Genomic DNA, 19,603 nt, shown 5'->3' with positions numbered 1-19,603 from the left:
CTAAGAAACTGAGTCCTCCCTTGAGGATAAGTCCAGAAGGGTTTTGTTCAGGAAGTTAAACTTGTTTTTTCTCTAAGGTAGTTACTTTCTAAAGGCTTTGATCCACCATGATGGGATGATAGCAGCCTTTGTTGAAAAGAAAGGAAGTTTTAAAAACAGCAAACCTAACAAATATGCTGAAATACTGATGTCACAGCCATGACCTCTGAAGAACACAGAGGATGCTGGAGAAGGACAATGGAGGGAAATGAGTCTCGATAGTTGTTTGGGAACTGATGGTGAGTCTTTGACAGAGCATAAAGAACAAAAGGCAGAAACAGGCAGTGCTGAAGGGCTGGGCAAACCACACAAAAGGGTTTCCACAAAATGGGAAGTTACCAGCACTTCCTCATCACACCAGAAAATCCACAGGAATACAAGTTTAAGGAATGCAATAAAGAACAGACAGTACCAGCTCAAAAATGCAAAGTCAACAATAGAACCTACAGCAGGCTGAAAACAAGTGATGCCACTGGCACCTGGGACAGAACCCAGGGCAAATCCCCAACCCCAAACCTGCAGCTAAAGAAAACTCACATGTAAAGACAGAACATCTCTCAAAACCCTAAAGCCCCAAAATGAAACCCCAAATCAGCTGATGTACCACACTGTGTGTGATCTTGTAGTGCTCGTGTTCCTCCCCTGTCCTTAGGCTCTGAGAGGAGCCCTCTCTGAGCTGGAGAACAGCTGCAGATCCTCTAAGGCAAATACTTCATTGCTAGGGAGAGAGAGCTCTGCTCCTTACAAACACCACTGAGCTCCTTGTCCCAGCCTGCGTCTCAAATCAAACGCAGAGAAAACTGCCCCAGACATATGATGGGGAGCAATAGGAAAAGCTTTTTCTTCAGGCCCTGAAAATCCTTCCTGGCCTCAGTATTCTCCAGAGCAATGAAAATAAGTAATGTACAGGATCTAGCCACCATTTTAAAAGTTTAAGAAGGCACATTCTCAACCTCAATTACTGCAGGCAATTATGAATTTGATTTCACGTTCAGCTTTGTTACTGACCTGCTGTCTGACCCTGGGAGATCACTTGGTTTTTGGAACCTAATACTTGGTGTTATTTTAAAAAGACAGCAAAAATAAACAAACCAAGACTATAGCAGAGGATTTCGGGATCAAGCTATCAGGTGTTTTCAAATTTTCACCAAGGACCTACTTCTGCAACCTTTCCCTGACAAACTGCTGTTGAGATACACAGCAAAAGTGAAAGCTTCTGGATCTTTTATCACTTAATGTTTTTTCTCCTGGAACTTGGTGTGGGAAGTACTTGTCAATCTGTTCCTTAACTATTTGAAGATGGGCTATGAAGATCCCTTAAACACATGAATTTACACACAGAGCATATACAAATAACTTATACATAGACTATATAGATACATTTATAACAGTCAAAATAGATTTCAGGAATCCCCTATTTCATATTTCCAATTATACAGAACTGACAGAAAACTGTCATGAAACTTAGACTTGTAAAACAATAAAAATAAATTTTAAAACCTCCACAATCCCACCAGATTTTCTTTCTCAGTATAAAGTTTATTCTGTATATTTATACTGAAGTATCTTGTTTTTCTCATTTTCATTTTCTTGCACAACATAAATTTTGAAAATTTAAAAGTTCAGGCCCTTAGAGGTATTTACTTTGTAAGTATAGAGCATGGATCTCAATGGCCTAAAGACTGAACAAGTATGGTCCTGTAGTAAGAAATTAACCTTCCAGCAGAAAACATGTAATGACAACCAAATGGCCCATTGCAAACAATGCAGAAGAATGTGCTCATTTTTTTCAGCGTGAATAAAAGAATTCCCTCAGAATTTGGTGCTTGCCATATCTAAATCCCACAATTTTGCCATGCTTTTCAAGACAAGTGAAACAATTTAAAATGTTATATTAAACTAACTCCAAATGAGAGACTTACTTTACAAAAGACACAATCTAGAAGTAGCTTCCTGTGAAATACTGCCACTGAATTTAATGACTCGAGTATGAATTCTCAGGTGTATCACCAAAAATTATACTCAGTAAAATTAAAATCCAAAAGAGAAGAAAAAAAAAAAAAATTTTTAAGTAGGTTTGGTTTGGTCTTATTTCCTTATGGGAATCTATCAACCAAAGGTTATGTTTCCTTCACTCTTCAGCCACTCCTACGCAGGACAGCCCATTTCCACTGCTGGACACACCAGGATAAGTGTGGTACTTTATACAATTACCTGAACTCCCAGGGCATATGTACAATGGTAATTAAACTGTAGGGTGTCTTGTGAGCATTCTGACCAGCAGTTAGAGACACCACCAAAGGGCAGATAATGAGAAAGTTTCTTCTCTTTGTCTTTTCTCTGCACAGCATATATGCTCTATACAGAGACACAGAACTTCATGGTATGCAGCCAGTCCTACAGACTATGTATTTCTTGTGTTCAGAATCTGAATAAAAGTCTCATTTGAGTGAAGAAAAATTGCCTTTGATGCCAGGAGCAATAAACTCCTAACATCCTCATTTGATCCTGAATGTGTCAGAATGAGCAAGTCCAGCAAATGAACATGCAGGTAGATAGGGAAAAGGCACATTTCTTTTAGTGAGGCCTTCTGAGGTAATTCAGTTGGGCTGGAAAAGACTGAAGTAGATGCTTTAAAGGAAAGTGCTGAGACAAATTGCTTTCCTCTACAAAAACACTTTCCTGCAGAGATCTTCCCAGGCACTTTTCAAGCATAGATGGAACCATTTTGGTCGACAATATAAACACATCTCTGAGCAAAACAGCACAAAAACTCAAGTTGTGAGTACTCACTGACCGGGAGGTCGGCAGTGCTCAGTCTTGCAGTCGTTAGGGGTCGTGTCTTTAGCTCATCAGGTGAGAGGGAATTCTTACTGCAGTGGGCAGTGAAAAGCAAGAAGGATCTGTCAGAAAGAAAAAAGTATAACTTTCAGGAAAAAACCCCCTGTAAAATACTAACAGTAAGCAAAGGCTTTAACAGTGTTTTAGTACTTATCTCTTACAGTTTTTAACTACCAAAAGGACCCCACATCTAACCACACCAGGATGTAAGAAATAAAACTTCTATATTCCTCTTTCCTTATGCCTCCTATTTTCCCCCTACTCCCTGTCCCAAATGCAGACGCTCAAGCAGAGATTGCTTAGTAATTTAATTCTTACACTAGTAAATTAGAAGGGACACATCTCCTCTACTCAGTTCAAAAGAACAAAAAGACACAGTGACCTTAAACAGCATTCCTCAAAACTTTTGCATCAAGACACTTTTCCCACTGAGCATTTTTATTACAAAAATGTTAAAATTAAAATACTCTTAGATGTCACCACTTCACAGATCGTTTGTTGCTTTTTCTGTCAAATTATTCTTCTCTTTCTCAGTATGCAATACCTTCTAACACCTGTTGATTCCCATATTTTCTTCAGAATTTCTATTAGCCACAAAAGTATTTTTGGAAAAACAAATATTACTTACTATGTCCATAGCCTCAGCAATTTCTACCCGGTCAATGAAATGATCCAGGCAGAGCCAAAACCATTTGTAAGATGACTTTGAAAAAAATATATGTTTCACATTGCATCAAGAAACTGAACAATAAGAAATAATGTGAAGAAGTGATTGGTCGTTCTGCCAAAGAAATTCAAATAGTTGATGGAGCCCACTCAAAAAAAATACAAAATCATCACAGGCTGGAGGGGGGAACAGACATGTTAACCATCAATATTAGAGTCAAATGTTTTATAAGTATGTACAAAAACCTATAAAGCCAAGCTAATGCTTTTCACTGTTACACATGAAACTTTTAAGCTACTTTCTTTTCACACTGAGAGCATTTAACACTGCTTTATCCACAGCTTTCACTGAATTTAAATTAACGGTACTTATTTTTGGTTAAAAAAGAAGCTTGATGTACTAGCACTGCTTAACTGCTGAGGTTTATCTCCCTGGAAATGAATAGGCATAATTGTATTTCAGGCCAACAGCTTTCCATAAAGCATCCATTATTTGAATAAGACAAAGAATTTGATACACATTGTACATTAGTATAATGTAAAATCTTTATGGCCAGAATCCTGGCATAAGATTTTCTAAGAATATGAATCAAGGTGAAAAAAAACCCCAGTGCTTTTAATGAGCAAATGTGAAAGCTGAAATACAGATAACCTGACTAATTAGGGTTTGGGATGCAGTCTTTACTTTCATAATCTCCTTATTTTCACTACTATGCTTACTTTCTTTTGTGCAATCCTATCAACCTATGCCTAAGTGCAAATTACACTTCTAATACCTACCTCCTGCTTTGGTAATTCTGTGCCTTTTACAGTATTTGCTTGTAGTTGTTAATTCTTTTATACCTTCCCTGTTTGTGTATCACTATTTCAGGAGCTGCTGGATTTGAACAGCAAGATCCATAAGAATAGTGTTGGGTTACAGAGATACAAACACTGATAAACTACCAAGAAAAAGAGCAAGTAATTTGTGAGAGCTAAGATCGACCTCATAAGAAAACACCTTTAAACCTCAGGAAAGCCTACCGCACTCAGGCTTTTAGAACTGATCACGGGGAGCTGTTGATTAACAAAAGGACACGTGGCTACTTTGCGACTGAAGCTGAGAAGTATTTTGGCTTTGAAAGCCAAACCAGAGCCCACGGTGCCCGTGCTCAGGCCTCTGCTGTGGCCCAGCTCCTGCTCCCCCAGGAGGGGACAGGTCCAGCCCAGCCCCCTGCCCAGGCACTGCCAGCCGGTCACCCTCACTGTGCTGCTGGAGTCACCTCTTCTCATGGAGCAATGCGTAGGGAAGAGACAAGATCGTGCACAAATGACTTTAAAAATAAGCCTAAAGTAAGTACAGAGCTTTTCAAACTCATAGAAGATGTAAAAGCATATGACACCGTAAAAAAAGAACAGTAGAGCTACATTCTCAATTTTTCCTCTGTCCTGTTTTACATGTGGGAGGTCCAAAGAAAGATTAAACTGTCTAGCTATAACAGAATTTAAAAAAAAAACCAAACAAACAAACAAAAAACCACAAAACCCAAACAAGCCAAACAAAAAAACCCATCATTAAATGCATGTAGTAAATTAATTAACAAAAATCAAAACAGGTTTCATGTTTCATTACAGGGTTTTCAATTACGTATTTGTTACCAAGACTGACTAAAAATACAATCTGACAAGTTCTAATATTTTTTTGCCTTGAAGTGCCTTTCTGTAAGAGAGCAAGGGAAAAGTGTTTGTAAACATCTACCAGTATTTACAAACAAGCCAAACCAAGCAAGAAAAGAAGCAAAGCCAAAGGGAATGAAGTTGTTCCTTTCGGGCATCTCTTACAATAATACTGGATACTTTAAAAATAATTTTGGCAGGTACTACACAAGCAGCATAAAAATAGAGTGCACTGTTTCTCAGAAGAGAAGTTACAGTGGCCACACCACTGCAGCAGTTTGCCCATTTCCATAATGCCTCTCCATAGCAGTGCCAATGAGGCACAGTGAGCATTAAAAACTCCAGGGCTGCCTGTCTGCACCAGTGCCACACTCAGGTCTGTGCTGCCATTCACATCCCAGCTACTCCAGCAGTGCTAGGAGCCACTGCAGCAGGGCACGGAGCAGCAGTACAAAGAGGGTTAAATAAACGGAAGGCAGAGTTGTAAATTATTTGGAGTGTCACTGGAAGAACTGATATAAAAACCCATAAATTTGCTACGTGCTGCAAGATCTGGTCCTTTAGAGTAATCTGCCAGGACTGCCAAGATGGTATCTATGAGCATCCAGACACTTAAAAACTTTGAGAGAGGATTTGGCACACTTGATGCTGTTCCATGTCTTGCCCTTGGTAATGATTAATTAATGAGTCGTGTTTCTTAGATGAAGGTTATAGATTACACATACAGTAATGATAGAAATTAAATATCACAGCTGCAAGCATATAAAATCCAGGGAACAGAAAAATCTACATAAAACAGACAACTTGTCCTGGTTGGTACACACTCTATGTCGTATTTTATTAGTAGTATTTTTAATTTTATTTTTTTTTAGTCAGTAGATCATTTAGCACAAGGTATTGAGAGCTTCACTAAATCAATTTCCTGCTCGTTTTTGACACTGCTGGCCCCAGGCCAGGCAGCCTCCCTGACTCACCCCCCGCTGCCGCTCAGCACCAACCCCTCCATGCTCACCACTCCCCAGAGGACACTACTGCGATTTAACTGACTGAGATCTTGGCACAAGAAGATGGAAGAAGTGTCTGTGAATACCACGTGCCAAATTTTCCTCGCACTTCACATTATACAGCACTTTGCATGTTACAGGACAGGTCTGGGTGCCTTCAGTGTGAACTCAGAGTGATAAGCATTTTTACATGCCCAGTAAATAAGGGACAAGTACACATTTACTGGCCATGCCACAGCCTGCTTAATGCAGGAATCTATCACCATGCAGGCATCTGGGGGACACAGCAATTCCAGTTCCCCTCTCTCCTCAAGGCTGCAGCCACAGGAACACATCAGTAGCAGTCACCAGCTTTGTGTTCAGCTGAAGAGGCAGCACTGCTCCCAGCAGCAACTCACTTCTTACCTCAGCAGCCAGCTGTGCAATACCTGCCCTCCTCTGAGCCAGCACAGGAGCTGATGGGTTACTCAGTGAGCCTGGCTGGGCACCTCACCAAATATTCCTGTTTCTTTTGTCTCCTCCTGCCACAGTTTTAGTCTGCATCAGTTCCTCACTTTGGCTCTATGTATTGCCACGTGAGGAGGCAGTGCCAGCACATGGGACAGGAGTGGGAACACGCAGGAATGTCCTGATCAGGTGCTGACAGCTGATAGCAGAACTGTAGTGTGAGACAACACAAACTATTTGCATTATATTATATCCCCCTCCTGAACAACCTGCTTCATGGACTGCACCCCAGCAAAACAAATCCACAGCACCGATCTTACAAACACCACCCTACGTGACTTCCCAAGACTGAATTGTTCTTAGGCTGCATCTGATCAAAGCACTGCACCAATGGTTCTTAAGAAAATACATCATCATGCAACTTCACCCAAAGGCCACGACAAATTCAAATTAAAGATCTGTGTTTTGGCTATTAAGTCCTTGACTTTTCTCACTGCTCCACCCCCACACAAATATCTCTTTTTCTTTGGCAACTTGAATAATTGCCTTGCAATGTAGCCAGCATTTCAATAAAGACAGAGGGATGCTTGCAGAGAGATTACTTGAAAGAAAAACTGGTACACAGTATTCAAAAAACAAATCTAGTACTTTCACATCAACTCACTTCATATGCACAGAGCACACTTTATATTCAATGTATAGTGTATTCATCCTCCAGAAACTTAAACAAATTAATGATTTATAAAATTCTGAACATTCCAACAAACTAGGGAATATCCAGAATTTCTATTCAGTTGATATTTAACATAAATGCCAATTACTTGAAGTGATACTGATCACAACACAGCACCCTTGACAAATTGGAGTAAAACTTTCAAAATATGTTTTTCCTCATCCTGACATCAATACATATAATGGAAATCAGGTTTATGAGCTGTAGGCCAAACTTGAAAGAAAAAATATTTCTTCTTCCTATTAGCCAGCAAAAGATATGAGAGAGAGTGGTGGATTAGTAGATGGAAATTAACTGAATTCTGGGTAATGAAAAATAATAATAATAAAGCTTTTAACAGCCATGAAATCATACACATAAGTTTTTTCAATATATTACAGCTGTAGAACAAAAAAAAAAAGACATTACAAAAAGGAAGAAATCATAGATTTCTCAAGTATATAAGTTTTGTACTTCATAACTGACATATTTCCAAATGTCTAGCTTAAAAACAGCATCATTTTTTCTAACGAATATTAGTACTAGCTGAAGACAACACTTTTTATTTTCACGAGAAATATCGGATAAAGTTGGCGAGAATGGGAATGCAGTCTTTGATAGTAACAGAAAAAAAAGATCATGGCAAAAGTCTAATATCACTGCTTTCAAGAGGCAGAGAGCAAAAATTGCAGCTGAATCATAGCAGAATAAAAACCCCAATACACCAGTGAAGTAACTCTGTAACATCTTCAGAGACACAGCAACCTTAATCCAAATAAAAAGAAAAGCAGTAAAAATAAAAAACATACCAGTCTGACATGCCTACTGAAATACGCAACCCTGAGACCAGGAGGAAAGAATGCAGAAGCTGAAGGGAAGCACTATGGTCATCCAAACGTGAAGGAGACCACGATTTCACAAAGAAATTAAAAGTGCTACAAAAGAATAACAGTAAAAGTTGGTGTTTAACAAGCAACAGCTGTAGGAAGAAGCCTCTGCACCACACAAATCAGAACACAAATAAAGCAAAATCGTGCTCAGTGAAAAACTGCATCATTTACCACCACTGCTGGGTGGTTCATCCATGGTCTATATCTAGCTACAAACCAGAGCTTTGGATGGATTACAACCCTTGGATAACAAACTTCAAAGACTCTGTCCTGTTCAAGGGTATCAGGAGTTCCTAAAACTGCAAGAGGAAGAACCTGAAAGAAAAAGACACAAAAATCTCTAGAGGAGAAATGACTAAACTAAATATTTTCCTGCATATTTAAAAAAAGACAAAATCTGAAAGGTTATTGTGTTTTGTTTTTTTTTTTCCCCCAGAACAGGTACAGTGTGTATTTAACATCTACAAATAATATTTCTTGTTTACTAACAAAACAAAGGACTGAAACAGCATCAGGTAAACAGGAAACATCTATCAATAATTTGGAGAGTAAACAAGAGACCAACAATGAAGAATTCATTCATTTCTCAAGAGGAAAATAAAGGTGTTGGAAGGAGGAAAGAAAATGTCTGACTGAGATGCATGAAAGGCACTCTGGTGTTGGGCAGGAGAGCAGCACAAAACATCTGGGGCTGTGCCCACCACAGCTGGTGACCCAGTAAGGCCCCAGGCTGTACAACCAACGAGAAAACCACTCTCAATACTGAGTTTTGGTTTAGATTTTCTTTTTAAGTAGCTCAACTAACCAAAACACTAATCAGTGTCTCCACAGAGTACAGACCACAGCATAAATCTCAGCAATTACTGAAAGGTGCAAAGACTTTGTACCCATGCACACACAAACACCACAACTCGCAGTGCCTCCACTGAATCCAGGGGATTCAAAGAAATGATAGAAACAAACAGCCAAGTAGATAATAACCAGAAAAATTAGTCAGGAGCTTCGCTTGTAAGCCTGAAAATAAATACAACTGTATTTACCATTACTTTACACCGAGTTTCCAATTTAAAAGGATAAAATAAAATGGAGAAAACAGTAAAACATACAGTGAAAATGCCAGAGTATCAGGAACTTCCAGAATTACTGCAGAGCTTCAAAGATGGGCATCATGGTAACCAGAACCAAAGAGCAAGAGACAGTAATTTAAGGTGAAAACATCAGGAGAGCAGGACAGGGAACAGACAAGGTGGGTGATCTCATTAGGCCAAAGACAGCTCACCTGAGGATGAAAGGAACAAGGGCTACCAGAAAGTGAAGGGAGTATCATCAGGGCAGGGAGAAGAGCTGTCTCTATCAGCCCTTTAGTGCTGCTGGGAGCAGCAGCCCAACAACATCTGAGATGGATCTGCAGCCTTGAACAGCAAGTCAAGTCCTTGCAAGTCAAGTCCTTCCTTACATTGCACCAGACACTAAGGTAGAGGCACCTGAAGCAGCTTCAAGCATTGGGAAGCATTCTTTAGGGGGGATAAAGGAAATGAAACTCTGCACCCATTCACAGCACCATCACCAGGCACCACTGAAGCACAAGTGTAACTGGATCTGGATATAAGCAAAGCTTAATATTCCACTGAATGAAGAACCCTTCCAGCAGTATTTTATGAAAAATCAATAGTAATTGCAATTCCAACCACTGTCTTTGGATAAGCATTATTATTTACAGGCTTACTGAGATAAGCAGTATATTGTCTCTTTAAAAGGGATGAATAAAGTTACATCAGGAGAGTCTCTCTCTCATTCACATACATAATTGTGTGTAGGTATAAATACACATTCCCTTCTCTATATGAAGGGTAGCTAAACTGAGCTGCTGCAGACATGTGCACTTGAAAATGCCTCTGGCTTTGTGCAATCTTGCACAGGAGCGTATTCTATAAACTCTCCAGACCAGCACAGCACCACCACCGTGATTCAGCCCTTTACATTAAATCGTCAAAATCCTGGCATGCTTTGATTAGATCTGAAGAGAAGCAGCAATACATCAGCCACCACCTTCCCCTCCCCTGCCTGGGCACTTCCGAAGAAAAGACTCCCTCCCAAAGCCCCAGGGCAGCATCACCTCTTCCCACCCGGCAGAGCACTGAAAACAGCAACACGGCAAACACCACAATGCACTGAATTTACTTCCCTTTGACCAAAGCCCACCACTCTGAGGAAATGACACCACAGAGAAAGCTGCAAGGCATGTTATCCTGACCTTCCTGACTCTTTTCATATGAGAACCAGGAGACAAACAGAACTAGCAGTAGTCTGGTTCAAAAGTCTTTTTTCCCCCTTCTTTCTTCTCTCCTTAAAAAAGTTGGTTCTTTAGACAGCAAATGCACATTTGCTAGGGAATGCTGCGGAGGCCACAGGTTTACAACGATTTAAGCAATGGCAAGAAAGCTCCTCAGAGAGCCCCACTGAGGCTTCCCAAGCAGCCAAGGCCACATCCAGCCCCAAAAGTCCCCAGACCAAAAGGGCTGCAAGCCTGGGAAAGCCTAAGTGGCATTTCAATTATGATTGCCTCTTGTACTGTCCCCAGGCATCCACTTGCGGCCATCGATCTGAGCCAGTGCAGCCTATCCTATTTCTAGTTCCTTCTGGCATCCAACTCTGGACAGAGACAGACAACAATGATTTGGCTGATCACTAACACCTCATTTTGATAATGCCTTCTGCACTGGCAAATGAAGACAAGAAGTCATATTTTCGCCTTTCCCCAAGATGTTAATACAACCCCAGAATATTGTTGGTACATCAAGCACTACATATTTCCTAATTTATTTAGACCCACAAGGTGGTGTGATTCAAAGACACAGAATCAAGCCACAGCACTAAAAAAGAGGCATTATGAGATCTTAATCCCCTTCAGTAAACAGCAAACTAAAAAAAAAACAAAAAAAAAAACAAAAAAAACCAAACAACAAAAAAACCCAACCAAACAAAAAACCCCACCAATAAAAAGCCCTGCAACATTCACAGTTGCTTTTTGCCCTTTCATGTTTTCAGTAGATCCCCTTTCTTCAACTACAAACTGTAGATACTCTGTTTTAAAAAGTGTCACAAACACTACACGTTTTCCAGACCTGTTTCACCTGTGAATGTATTCTCTGCCAGAGAATACATTAGTCACCCATTAACAGAAACAGCTGCAAGAGCAGCACAGCACGTTGGTGCTGATACATTGCTGCTAATGAGCATAAACTGCACTTTATACTGCACTGTATTGTTAGGAAGTGCAGAAAACTAAGAGTTTTTCATTCCTCTATATTTATCCATATTTGAAATACCTAAATATGGTCTGAAACTGCCTTTATTCCCCCTACTGTAACTTGTGTTCTCATTTAACTTAGCGTAATGAAATTTTTTCCTTCTTTAAGTGTAGCTCTGATAAAACGGTGGCATAAGAACACACAGTTGGTTAATTCGTGACACAAAATAAAAGGCCAACTGAGTGGCAAGCCAGAGCTGTCATTTGAAATTAGGGCATAAGACAACCCTAATGTGATCTGAAATTCAGATTTATATTAGGCCTCATTAAAGCAGTTTAGAGAAATTCTTACTTCTTTTCATTGGGTCTTTTTATCTAATTACTTTTACAGAATGATGTATATAAATACATAAAGTCTTTTGAAATCATAAAATATTTTAATATTACATTTCTTCAGCTATGCAAGAGAAAAGGCAAGAGCCTTCACAGTTAATTAAAAATTAAAACCCCCCAAAATTATGATAAAAAAATCTGGCCTATGTATTGGATATTCCTTCCAAAATGACCTCAAAATAAGCAAATACCAAATATTCAGAGAATTAAGCAGCACTTTTCCAGTTGTCTTTCAGATAAGGGTAATTTATCATAAAACTACAGTCCACATACTTTTACAAATTGTAGTTTTAAGACGGATTTACTTTGTCTGTGTAGATTCTGTTTATTGTTGTCTTCATCTCTTACAGTACCTGTCAACTCCTCAGCTTAGGCCCTTGATACAACACAGCAATAAAACACACCATGTGTAAATGCTTATGGCTTATCGACAGTCCCTCATTTATAACTATGTTTGTTCATTAATCCCTAAAGAGCCACATGCACCTTCTTCAGCAGCATCCAACTACTGACTGTAGTTTATTTGTTTGCAAAACATTTATTTTCAGTATGTTTATATGGTAACTGTTGCAATCCAAAAATTTTTTCATTCAAAAAAAGTATTTCTCAGGATACTTCTTTTGTTTGGTTGTTTTGTTTGTTTTGGTTTTTTTGGCTGGTAAGTTTCTCCCTTGGTTTTTTTAATAAGCCTTTGGGAAAGTAACACAAAGAGCAAATTTGATATCCACCAGGAGATTTGGTGTAATTCATCTTCTCCCAGCCATCTCTATCACTCTGCACTGAGCAAACAGGACAATTTTAAAACCTGCAGGTGTTTTCATTAAACACATATTGATAAAAAGTACTGTACATGTTTTCATTTTCACAAAACAGAAAAGACTCAATGCACCAATGAGCTTAAAGGCCTCACTTAAGAGTATTGGTATTTGAATACTGAATAGCACCTAAGTGAGCATAAATACACTCAGATAGGATTTTCAAGTATTAAAAGCTAAGACAGGGAATCTATACATAGCCACTGAATAAAGCAGAGCTTAAAAGGACACCGATTGCTCCTGGCTTTGCTAACTTAATAATAGGCAAGAAGTTTGAATGGTTTCCCCTTTACAATGAAAAACCTGTAATGCCCATACATACAAGGGCAGCTCAACTTCTAGATAATAAACCCCTAGAAAATGCAACTAGTACCTAAATTTCAAAGTATGGAATTTCAAGTGGCCTTTTGAAAAATATTTGGATAAGAAAAGAATACCGTGAGTTGCACGTAGGTGTTCAGAAATTCAAACAAATACTGCTGATGGAAAAAAAAAAAAAGGTGATATACAAAGTACAAAACTTTATGAACAGAGTGGCTGACCATTTGTAACATGACAAAAAAAATTCCAACATGGCGCCTTATGTAGCTCTGGCTACCAAAATGTGCCAGAAGAACCACACACACCTGGAGGGAGGGTGCACCTGCACAGAACCCACTGACAGGACAAGGAGCAGTGAGCACAGACACCACCTAAACGCTGCTTTCCAGCACAGGTGTCCCAACACCGGCACTGGTCACTCAGAGGGGCTGTGGTGTCTCCATCTGTGGAGACCCTGTGGGGATATTCCAAACCCAACTGGATGCATCCTGAGCAACCTGCTCTGGTACACCCTGCTTGAGCAGGGAGCCAGACCAGAATTCCAGAGGGACTCTGGAAGCACGAGGAACTGGTAGGACTCCAGAAGTTCCTTCCAGCTAAAACTTCCAGCATTTATCTTCCACTTTTGGTTTTGGTACACCTAAAGGCAATCACTTCATACTGTCCTCAAGTGCAAGATCTACAAGATAAGTTGCATACACGCTCTTAAAAAATAATAAGGAGCTAAACTCTCCTTTCCTAATCTGTGCTTGCTTTCTATCCAGTTAACAACATCACTGGTAATCACTGCACTTGATTTGCAAAACAAGAGAGTAAGACAGAAAAAGTGCAGCAGTTAAACAAAAATAAACCGAAATTAGTCTCACAAAGACCAATCACCAGAACAAGGAGTAGGGAATAAAGACACACTTTTAATATCTGCTGGTCCATTTCTAAGAAATTTAACAGAAGGCAGGCACCTTGAAGATATTAAATTCCCCTGAGCGCTGGGAAAATCTGTCAGGTAGTAAAACAAGGGACTTGAATTATCCTCCCCTCTGAGATATCTGAGGCTAATAACTTGGCTACCTGAGCAGCTCCCACCGGGCACCCCAGGCACCCAGGGCCAGGCAGAAGCACTGCTGATGGTGACAGGGCAGGAGGAACCTGAGGAAGGTACTGCAGGAAGGTTACAGGATAGAGAGAAACAGGAACTGGCATTACTGCAGGGCAAAAAGGACAAAGGGAAGATCACATGAAATATGGGCAAATAGAAACTAGTAAAGCCTTCTGGTGGGAGGCTTGCTGAGTGGATCAGGGAAAAAGGACAGAAACCTGCAGGCAGTGAAGCTTCATTAGTCCCACTTATCACAGAACAATTTGTTTTTAGGAGAGTATTTTGGTTTGTTTGTTGTTTGCCTTACAAGGATGAACAGGTGTCTTAATATACTCTGCATGTGGAGTAACAGAGGAACAGCCAATACCAAGAGCGCTCATGTTCAGGCTCAATTTATAAATGGAAAAGTGATTCTGCATTCAACAGGAAGGATAAAAATGGTATCCTGCTGTTCACAGTGGGAGACAGAATTTAAATATCCTGTAACATAATTTGGTACATCACCACATGTCAGGCTTGACTATCCTCATTTACACCAGTAAGCTCTTACACAAGAGCAAATCTTTTCTATCCAAGACAGTAACTTCTGATCTACACCAGGGAAAATGAAAGAGCATGAGGTGCTTCTTATCCTAATATAATTTGTCATCTCCTGTTAAATGCATTAATGGCAGATACAATCATCTGTTAGTATTGTATTACAAGATAACAATATCGGCACTGGACTGGAAGGGGAAATAGATTGTCATTTGTTGTTAAGTAACTTACACCATCACCCGCAAAAAATCAGTTAGCTGGTTGCAGTGTTCTCCAATTTCAGTTGCTTTTCAATTAAAAGAATAAATCAAATCACAACTAAAAAGAAATTAGAAGCATCACATTGGGGAAAAAAGTTTTTCAAGGATTGTTTTAACATCCACCATTATGCTCAATTTTAGATGATACAAGGTCACAACAAAGGTATCATTTCTTTCAGTAAAGTCACACCTTAAACAATATGGGGAACATTTTTTTCTCCTCCAGTTCCCAAATTCTTCCACTGTACAACAGTGTTTGGCCACAAAGAGTTTGTAGAAGACATTGCCAACAAAGCACCAATCACGACAGAAATACCCCTTGCCTAAAGGGTTCTCATTAACACTTCAAAGAAAGAAAAATAAAAAATCCCATTTCTAATCAGAGAGTCAGTTCCGCGGGATTTGGATGCCAGCTCGGAGCACATTCCCATTCCCAGTTTGAAGGGCCCTCTGCTGGCCCCGCGCTCACCGGACACGCGTCCAGATGCCTTTGCTCGCACATTGTGGGTCACTTTTTAACAGGAAACTTCACACAAGATGGCATAAAGACTCCTCCAAAGACCCCTAACTTAATTGCTGAAAGTTGTTTTCCTTTTTAAGTCTACAGAATCTGCGTAAGGGAAAGTTACAAAGGGGGTTTAAACTTTGCAGCAAGAATTGAAGGTTTGTTGGCTTGGCTCAGATGCTTTAATTCTGTGGATGTGTCACAGGCAGATTAAATGAACAAGAGAATGACCAAACAGGTGGACTGATGCTAAGGAACACCAAGAGAGCAGGTAGATACAAAGATAAAATAGAAGATTAAATGTATAGGAACAGACTGCAGAGGAGATTCAGCAAGGAGATTCAAGAAGAGAGAGCATACAGAAATCCATCCATGAAATAAGTAAGCTATTTTCACTTTGGCTAAATTAGATTTCAGCCCTGAACTTAACTAGGATGATGAAGTCAGATTTCTCCACACCATTTCTGTGGTCAGGAGGTGGGTAGGTGACACTTTTCCTTCTGAACCTTCTCTAAATCTACAGATGCCTATAGACTCGAGAGCTGCTCCCTTTGATTCCCTTATGCTTTACAGCAATCCAGTTCTTCAGAAGCTCAGCAGGGGTAACAGAAGACTGGTCTATCTTTGAGGAAGGAGGACAGCTTCAGCCAAAGAATATTAGTTATGGAAGCAGCAATAAACTCCTGAGGATACTTGCCTGGACCTGAGAAAGAGCAAATTACTCCCCAGCTGCTCCATCTTTTCCTGCTCTTACCTTGCCATTTAGATTCTTTTTAGAGAAAAACACACAGAGAAAAAAATTTTTTTTCTTTCCATTAAAGACTACAAGCCAAAAATGGGAGGGGAGGTTTAGGGCTGGGTGTTTCCCTAACAGAGATGAGCAACAGGACTGAGGCAGTAAGAAGGATCGGTAATAAAAACCACAATTAAAACTTAAAATTGATCTCAGGCTGCCCCTATAAATCTTTCATTATTCCTACCATTAGCATTATTTAGACTTCTATAATAAAACAAATACCATCCTTGAAAGGGCAGGTAGAGAAATCAGCTTTCATGCTTGCTAACCAAAAGACCTGATAAAGGATACTAAGCATTAAGATGCATCCAGATCATTAAGCCTTTGTCTTCAAAGAATTTTCATCATTTTCCAGTTACTTTTCATAGAAATTTTGGAAGCATCTTAAAAAACATTTTGTTCTCTTCACATTAACATAAACTGCAAGCACTGGAAAAAACTAACTTCCTATGTTTTGCTAAATCTAAAGCAATTTGAGGATTTTTAGGATCAATCTTCTATCATCAATTAAAGGGGGAGGAACAATCAGGAAAATACAGTCACTGGCATTCAACCACATGCCAAGAGTTGCAAGTTTTCTGGAATAGAAACTTACTTCACCATCTGATGCAACTGTATGATAAATCCATTTTTTAAAAGTGCAGTCCATTTCATAGCCATAAAGACAAAGGTGAGCTTATACCTATATAGCTAAATTACCTTGAAATAATTAAAAGATGAATTAATTTTTCTGCTCAATTTAGGCATGCTCATAACAAAAATACTCATTTGAGTTCTGCTTTTCTAGCAATAGGTGGCACTGTCAAATATCACTTACATAAGTATCCCTTGTGCACCATATCATTCAATAGTCAAGTGGAACATCTGCAGGGAAATGTGGCTGAAGTTATTTTCCTTTCTGCTTCCCCTAAACAGGACAGAGATTACATCTTGCAGTTGTTTCATTCCCTGTTTTAAACTGCTTAGAAACATTTTTATGACAGTTAAAAACTCGAGAGAAATATGCTGTTCATGTTTTGAAGAGTATGCTGCTTTAGACAAGTGGCAAGCAAACAAACATGCCACATGCTCCAGCAATCTGTACGATAATACTAATATTTACAAAAAATATACCAAAATGCAGTGTTAAACAGGGATTACCTCAGCACTTCCATCTCACTTTTTGTGACCTGTTAAAATCCTTCAATTTCCATATTTCCCCAGATTTGTAGATAATATTCATGGTTGGCAAATGGCACATCTCTTAGCTTGCAAAATAAGCAGCTGGCTACTCTGTCCCTTCAGCTTATTCACTACCTCTCCCTTTCTTCCAAACTCACCAGATTCATGCTCTCTGCAGCATTCCCTCTACGTGCTGGTATCTTTTCTTCTCCACTAGTACTACACTGGCTCTGCAGCTGATTTCACAGAGATGCTTAACAACTGCAAACAGAGCCAGAATCCTGAGCTCACTGTTTATGAGGCTGATCATGTACATAATATTGTTTTTGAGACTTGCCACTTCTCCAGTGTAATTTTTGAAGTCCCAACTCCAATATAACATGCTCCTCACCTAAGCTGTTTACATAAGGGATATGCTTCACAGGAAAGAAAAGTGTATCAGACTAAGTCTCTTTAGGATTTTAATTTCTTTTGTTTCAAAGTAAAATGTGCTGGAAGCCCAGAAACAACAACCAGTTGTCTCAAAGCAAAGCAGGAATTAAACATCAAAGCTGTTTGCTTAAGTCTTTTGGTTATTATGGCAAAAGCATTAAATCAGTCTTAAAAGCACGACATTCCATTAGGCAACCTTCTACTCTTTCTGCACAGAGCAGCCACAGCCCTGCTATTTCACTCCACTTTCTGATGTGGAGCACACCCAGACTCCACTGGCAGTGCACTGACAGGATGTGTTTCATCCTGCACTGTCCATTGTCCCCTGCCCTCAACTGTTCATCACCTCGGCTCCTGTTCCTGCACAATGACGACACCCTCAGCCTCCACCTGGGACTAACCTGCTTTGCTGCAGAGCTTCTTGTGGCTGAAACTCACAGCATATGCCTTCTGCTTTGGAGCAACTTATTTCCTTCCCCAACTGGTTGAAGGCAGAAAGTAAATATGTTTTTAAGCAAGGGGCAAGCAGCCCAAATGAAATAGCACCTCCCTTACTGTACCAAACTCACTGTGATCTCAGAAACACTCGCTCTACATTCTGCTGTACTGAAAAATTCCTTCTACCAAGAAACCCCCTGAATATAAACAGTTCCAGTAATAGTCAAACACATCTGAAATTGCTAGAAAGTTTTCTCACCTTTTAAAAATAATTCTGCTTTAGAACTTGGTGCTCCTGTAAGGGTTTTTTTTTCTAAAATTCCAACATGGATTCTTTTAACTACAGAACGATTTACAGCTGAGGTAGCCAAAAGCCAGCAATCAGCTCAGAACTACAGCAGATGTTTCCCCAGCTGAAGTCACTCAGTCTAATTCTCTTGCCCAGTGACAAGAAACAGGACATCTCAGGACTCGAGAACTGTCATATTTAGGGTCTCAGTGAAAAGGAATTAGTGCTAGGAAAGTTATCAGGCGTGAAACTGTCACATGTTTTAAATTAGATGATAGCTTTGAATAAAAAATGTACCCCCCAAAATGGCAGTGTATTTTGTTTTAAAGGCTTCATTAAAAGAAGTCAGAACTGAAGAAACAGTTCTGTCAAGTTTAGTTGAACAAAGCAAACAGGCACGACATCTCACTACCTTAGCAACAGAGCAGTAGCAGTAAAAAACTCAAAACCCCAGTATAGTATCTTGATGCACTGGGCAGAAATTGTAATTAAGATAAAATTACTAGCTGATATTAATTACATCAACTTTTGCTTCACTGAGTTCTCAGTTACACTGCCTCTATGTCATCAATAATTCCTACTGTGACATCTCCAATCAGCATTCCCCCTTATATTTTCCCATTACTGTCCTGTGTAAATTTAATCTGTGTATTGTAGCATCTTCCAAAACATTCTGTTTGCCCTGGACCAAGACATATCTCCAGACAGCTTCATTCAGTGCCACAAGTAAAACCACCTCGGTGTAGGTGTAAAAACACAGGAGATGCATATCAACAACATCCAGCCTGCAATTACCTAAAGGCCTCACCTGAGTGACCCTCAAGCTGCAGCTGGGTGGGGCTGACCTCCAGCCAGAACAGCTGTGCCAGACCAGACTGACTCTGACCCATAAAGAGAGATAAGCTGGGCTTGATCTGCACAAACTGTGTTTGTGGAGCAGCAGTAGAGCTGTGACACCCGCTTTGGCCCCGCTCCCTCCGAGACAGAGCCCTCAAGCATGGGCGTTGCACACTGAGCAACCATCGCAGCCAGCCTGGTGTAACACAGCTCGGGCT

The 19,603-nt window shown here is 39.8% G+C and overlaps 1 protein-coding gene across 1 annotated transcript in view; it reads right to left on the bottom strand.

The window, feature by feature from the left end:
- Positions 1-19,603, bottom strand: part of TENM2 (teneurin transmembrane protein 2) — a 618,654-nt gene that overhangs the window by 556,009 nt on the left and 43,042 nt on the right. Inside the window, 1 exon segment of the mRNA XM_017726535.1 lies at positions 2,837-2,942. The gene's annotated coding sequence lies outside the window, so the exon portion shown is untranslated.

This window comes from Corvus brachyrhynchos, unplaced genomic scaffold, assembly GCF_000691975.1.
Source record: "Corvus brachyrhynchos isolate BGI_N302 unplaced genomic scaffold, ASM69197v1 scaffold262, whole genome shotgun sequence".
In the NCBI taxonomy this organism is placed as follows: domain Eukaryota; kingdom Metazoa; phylum Chordata; class Aves; order Passeriformes; family Corvidae; genus Corvus; species Corvus brachyrhynchos.
This window is presented reverse-complemented; position numbering and strand designations above follow the sequence as displayed.